Below are 6,926 nucleotides of genomic sequence, written 5' to 3'. Positions count from 1 at the left end.
TTGACCGGTGATTCACGAACGTTAAAACTTGTAAAAACTATACGATGACATATATATGGTTATATATATAGTTAACATGTTTTTATTATAAGTATGTATCTCATTAGGTATTTTAACAATGAGTTATATACATAAAAATGAGACTATTAATTTAAGAAACTCGAAAACGATATATATAACGATTATCGTTATAACAACGTCTTACTAGGTACATATGAATCATATTAAGATATTGATACACTTGGTTAATTATGTTAAATGATAAGTAAATATATTATTAAGTGTATTAACAATGAAATACATATGTAAAAATAAGACTACTAACTTAATGATTTCGAAACGAGACATATATGTAACGATTATCGTTGTAACGACATTTAACTGTATATACATCATACTGAGATATATTATATATCATAATATCATGATAATATAACAATTTAACATCTCATTTGTTATAATAAACAATGGGTTAACAACATTCAACAAGATCATTAACCTAAAGGTTTCAAAACAACATTTACATGTAACGACTAACGATGACTTAACGACTCAGTTAAAATGTATATACATGTAGTGTTTTAATATGTATTCATACACTTTTGAAAGACTTCAAGACACTTATCAAAATACTTCTACTTAACAAAAATGCTTACAATTACATCCTCGTTCAGTTTCATCAACAATTCTACTCGTATGCACCCGTATTTGTACTCGTACAATACACAGCTTTTAGATGTATGTACTATTGGTCTATACACTCCAATGATCAGCTCTTAGCAGCCCATGTGAGTCACCTAACACATGTGGGAACCATCATTTGGCAACTAGCATGAAATATCTCATAAAATTACAAAAATATGAGTAATCATTCATGACTTATTTACATGAAAACAAAATTACATATCCTTTATATCTAATCCATACACCAACGACCAAAAACACCTACAAACACTTTCATTCTTCAATTTTCTTCATCTAATTGATCTCTCTCAAGTTCTATCTTCAAGTTCTAAGTGTTCTTCATAAATTCCAAAAGTTCTAGTTTCATAAAATCAAGAATACTTTCAAGTTTGCTAGCTCACTTCCAATCTTGTAAGGTGATCATCCAACCTCAAGAAATCTTTGTTTCTTACAGTAGGTTATCATTCTAATACAAGGTAATAATCATATTCAAACTTTGGTTCAATTTCTATAACTATAACAATCTTATTTCAAGTGATGATCTTACTTGAACTTGTTTTCGTGTCATGATTCTGCTTCAAGAACTTCGAGCCATCCAAGGATCCATTGAAGCTAGATCCATTTTTCTATTTTCCAGTAGGTTTATCCAAGGAACTTAAGGTAGTAATGATGTTCATAACATCATTCGATTCATACATATAAAGCTATCTTATTCGAAGGTTTAAACTTGTAATCACTAGAACATAGTTTAGTTAATTCTAAACTTGTTCGCAAACAAAAGTTAATCCTTCTAACTTGACTTTTAAAATCAACTAAACAAATGTTCTATATCTATATGATATGCTAACTTAATGATTTAAAACCTGGAAACACGAAAAACACCGTAAAACCGGATTTACGCCGTCGTAGTAACACCGCGGGCTGTTTTGGGTTAGTTAATTAAAAACTATGATAAACTTTGATTTAAAAGTTGTTATTCTGAGAAAATGATTTTTATTATGAACATGAAACTATATCCAAAAATTATGGTTAAACTCAAAGTGGAAGTATGTTTTCTAAAATGGTCATCTAGACGTCGTTCTTTCGACTGAAATGACTACCTTTACAAAAACGACTTGTAACTTATTTTTCCGACTATAAACCTATAATTTTTCTGTTTAGATTCATAAAATAGAGTTCAATATGAAACCATAGAAATTTGATTCACTCAAAACGGATTTAAAATGAAGAAGTTATGGGTAAAACAAGATTGGATAATTTTTCTCATTTTAGCTACGTGAAAATTGGTAACAAATCTATTCCAACCATAACTTAATCAACTTGTATTGTATATTATGTAATCTTGAGATACCATAGACACGTATACAATGTTTCGACCTATCATGTCGACACATCTATATATATTTCGGAACAACCATAGACACTCTATATGTGAATGTTGGAGTTAGCTATACAGGGTTGAGGTTGATTCCAAAATATATATAGTTTGAGTTGTGATCAATACTGAGATACGTATACACTGGGTCGTGGATTGATTCAAGATAATATTTATCGATTTATTTCTGTACATCTAACTGTGGACAACTAGTTGTAGGTTACTAACGAGGACAGCTGACTTAATAAACTTAAAACATCAAAATATATTAAAAGTGTTGTAAATATATTTTGAACATACTTTGATATATATGTATATATTGTTATAGGTTCGTGAATCAACCAGTGGCCAAGTCTTACTTCCCGACGAAGTAAAAATCTGTGAAAGTGAGTTATAGTCCCACTTTTAAAATCTAATATTTTTGGGATGAGAATACATGCAGGTTTTATAAATGATTTACAAAATAGACACAAGTACGTGAAACTACATTCTATGGTTGAATTATCGAAATCGAATATGCCCCTTTTTATTAAGTCTGGTAATCTAAGAATTAGGGAACAGACACCCTAATTGACGCGAATCCTAAAGATAGATCTATTGGGCCTAACAAACCCCATCCAAAGTACCGGATGCTTTAGTACTTCGAAATTTATATCATATCCGAAGGGTGTCCCGGAATGATGGGGATATTCTTATATATGCATCTTGTTAATGTCGGTTACCAGGTGTTCACCATATGAATGATTTTTATCTCTATGTATGGGATGTGTATTGAAATATGAAATCTTGTGGTCTATTGTTACGATTTGATATATATAGGTTAAACCTATAACTCACCAACATTTTTGTTGACGTTTAAAGCATGTTTATTCTCAGGTGAATATTAAGAGCTTCCGCTGTTGCATACTAAAATAAGGACAAGATTTGGAGTCCATGTTTGTATGATATTATGTAAAAACTGCATTCAAGAAACTGATTTCGATGTAACATATTTGTATTGTAAACCATTATGTAATGGTCGTGTGTAAACAGGATATTTTAGATTATCATTATTTGATAATCTACGTAAAGCTTTTTAAACCTTTATTTATGAAATAAAGGTTATGGTTTGTTTTAAAAATGAATGCAGTCTTTGAAAAACGTCTCATATAGAGGTCAAAACCTCGCAACGAAATCAATTAATATGGAACGTTTTTAATCAATAAGAATGGGACATTTCAACTGTAATATAATCACGTTGATCAAGTGTCATTATATTATACTAACTCATGCTTCAGCTCCCAACACTTCTTTAAGAATATTCCTATTTTAAACTCGAATGTTTCAGAATTTAGAAACTAAAATAGTTTCTTTTATGATATAATACAGATAGCGCGAAGAGGTAAATGATTTCAGATAAGAATAATTATAAAAATATCTTCAGAAGTATGGATGATATTTATAATGAAAGATACGATGATATCTTAGAATGTCTAATATCAGAGGATGATGAAGGATATTGTCCGCAGGGGTTTAGAGTCAGGAGCAAGGTATTCGTTAATGATTTCAGCAAGTACTGAATCATTTGGATTCTTTGAAGGCAGGTTCAGCCTTTGTGATTTGTCCACAGCCTCCTTCATACTTTGCTCAATCCGTTTTCCAATTCCAAAGCTTTTCTTTTTCTAAGCTTTGCCAATATACTATCCTTTATCATCCAACTTTTTACTGTTAAGGTCGTTTACAGTTTTTGCTGCTTCATCAGCATTTTTCAAAATTTCGAGAACTGGTTCGCAGTTTAGGGTGTTTTTCAGAAATTTCTCATTCAAAGAATGTAAGTCTTGGAGGTAGACGTTGTGTGTATATGTAATTGTTGATGTAGACATGCTGTGAGGTTTCAAATACTGATTGCTGATTCACAATAATTGGTATGGCAATTCTTGTTATAAGGTACGAATGAGTATATGATAAGGTTTCGATAATTATAATGATTTTTTTTTTTGGAAAGTCAAAGGTCAGTGAAGTTGTTTGTAAGTTTATTGCTAATGTGGTGAATATAAACGATTCCCCGGTAACGTTAGCGAAAGGGCAACGTATCTATCGAGGTTATAATAAGATTGTTTTGATTGAGAAGTCGAAGTTGACTTGCTGGAGCTGTGACAAAACTGTCTGTTTTGAAATGGAATTGAAAAGTTATTTTAGCTAGTAAATGCCAAAGGGTCTAACACGGATACGTGTCGAACTATGTCTTGGGTTTTGAGAGTTTTTCAGGTGTATAATTGTGGGTAACATGTGGTTGGATCATCATCTCGATTGTTCCTTAGTTGAAGTGTCTTCAGGAATTTCGAAGGGTTTGAGCACATATTGTAATCGTTAATACATATGATGTTCTAACACAGTTTTGAAGTCAAAGTATAGCTTTGAAAGATATAGGAATCTAAGAGTGATGATACTGGTTGTATTTCGAATTGAATTATGCGATTTCAAAATCAGAATATGTAATTGAATTTGAATGAGTATGATTGTTTTGATTTATATGAAAGAATGGATATTGTTGTGAAAGTAGGGAGTATAGTTGATGATTGTTGAATCAGTTTCGAAAAATGTAATCTATTAATTGTGAATTTATATATCTCTCGGGTATTACCTACCTGTTAAAAAAAATTTCACAATTAATATTTTGTACAAAAGAAGTTTATTATAGTCTTTATGAAAATATATGTGTATATTTTCTTTAGATGTAATATAGATTTAATGAGTTAATATTAAATTAAACTCATTTGTTTTATGGTTGGAACTAGAATTAAGTAATCCCTAAAACTTTATAAATTGCATAAGAATTTCTTCAATAATATTGAAATTATGAATCATTACTTTGTTATTTGTTGGTTTTCGTGAAATTCTTGTGAACTTCGCAAGGTACGAATGATGTTATTTGAAAAGTTTCGAGTACATCGATGATGAAAGTGTAAAATCAAACATATATTCGAATAATACACTTGATTTATTATGAATTGGATTTTTATTGAATTGAGACAGAGATTGAAATTAACGATGGTTAAGTTGCGGACGAAGGACGTACATCATTGCATATTTGTAATATGAATTAACTGATGTTGTTAAGATTCACACATAATAGCTTAGTACGGGAAGATTTATTATGGTTTAAAAATTTATACATATAAAATATACATATAAATTTTTCGATTGGAAATGAGTTAATACTTCATAACTCGTTGATACAATATATTTGTTGTTGATTCGTAATGATGTCCACAATGATTCTTGAACTGACAGAGTTTGTGATGTTACAGGTGCTATTGATTCTGACGATACTGACGGCACTGACTGTGTTGATGATGCTACGGTCCTGTTGATGCTGTTGGTAAAACAATTCTAGCTTGTAAATCATACACCATTTTCGATCAAAGTTTCTACTCTATCATCTCCGTTCACTCATCCGATTTACGGTCTGAATTAAATAATCTCTAAGATTTTGGAGATTACATAATTGCCGCAGAGATATCTCTTCAATGAAGTTTATGAATTAATACTTCATCGTTTGTTGTTATTGATATTCCTGGATATTTACAGGGCGTATGACGTTGATGTTTGAGATACAGATTGTGATGTTACGGTGTGGGATGTGGATGTTGTTGTTGGTGGTGGTGATGGTACTGTTGGTGTTTCTGATGGTGGTACTGTTTATGCTGCTGGTGCTGCTGCTGGTGTATGTAACCTTTGCACCATATTCTCCAAAGCCACTACACGAGCGCGAAGCTCGTTGACTTCTTCTATTACACCGGGGTGATTGTCGGTTCGGACGAGCGGATAAATAAAATCTAGAATTTGGTGTAGTATGTAATCGTGACGAGATACTCTAGAAATAAGAGAGAAAATGGTGTTTCGGATAGGTTCGCCGGTAAGTGCTTCAGGTTCTTCGCCAAGAGGGCAATGTGGTGGATGGAAAGGATCACCTTCTTCTTGTCTCCAATGATTAAGGAGGCTACGAACCCATCCCCAATTCATCCAGAATAGATGATGACTAATTGGTTGATCCATTCCGGTCACACTGCTTTCGGAACTTGAGTGGGATTCCATTTCGGAATCCGAGGGACTTGAACTAATGACGAATTCCATTTCGTACGATTGAATAAAGAATTTTTCGATATGAAATAATTTTCCGGCTATCGGGTGGTATTCTAATTATATAGAGCAAAAGGTTTCGTAGATTACAGAGGAATTTACGGAATATGTCAGGCAAAGTTTACAGTAACAGATACGCTAAGATATGAATTAGCAGATACGCTAAGATATGAATTTTGTCTATACACTATTCATGCAATCAATGCAATAAGATGTGTCTAGACTAAGAATGATAAGCAGGTAATTTCCGAAAAAAATGATGAGCAAAACTTTTGACATGCATACACGGTCGAAGTCCAGACTCACTAATGCATCCTAACGACTATCAGTTAGACACACTAATGCAGACCTGGTTCGCTAAGACCACCGCTCTGATACCAACTGAAAGGACCCGTTCATATACATTATAAACGATTCACAATAGTTGATTACATCGCGAGGTATTTGACCTCTATATGATACATTTTACAAACATTGCATTCGTTTTTTAAATACAAACTTTCTTTACAATGAAAGTTGACGGCATGCACACCATTTGATAATACATCCAACTATAATTGACATAATAATAATCTTGATGAACTCAATGACTCGAATGCAACGTCTTTCAAAATATGCCATGAATGATTCCAAGTAATATCCTTAAAATGAGCTAATGCACAGCGGAAGATTTCTTTAATACCTGAGAATAAACATGCTTTAAAGTATCAACCAAAAGGTTGGTGAGTTCATAGGTTTATCATAA

Source organism: Rutidosis leptorrhynchoides, chromosome 8 (assembly GCF_046630445.1).
Source record: "Rutidosis leptorrhynchoides isolate AG116_Rl617_1_P2 chromosome 8, CSIRO_AGI_Rlap_v1, whole genome shotgun sequence".
Lineage (NCBI taxonomy): Eukaryota > Viridiplantae > Streptophyta > Magnoliopsida > Asterales > Asteraceae > Rutidosis > Rutidosis leptorrhynchoides.
Note: the sequence above shows the minus strand (reverse complement) of the source record.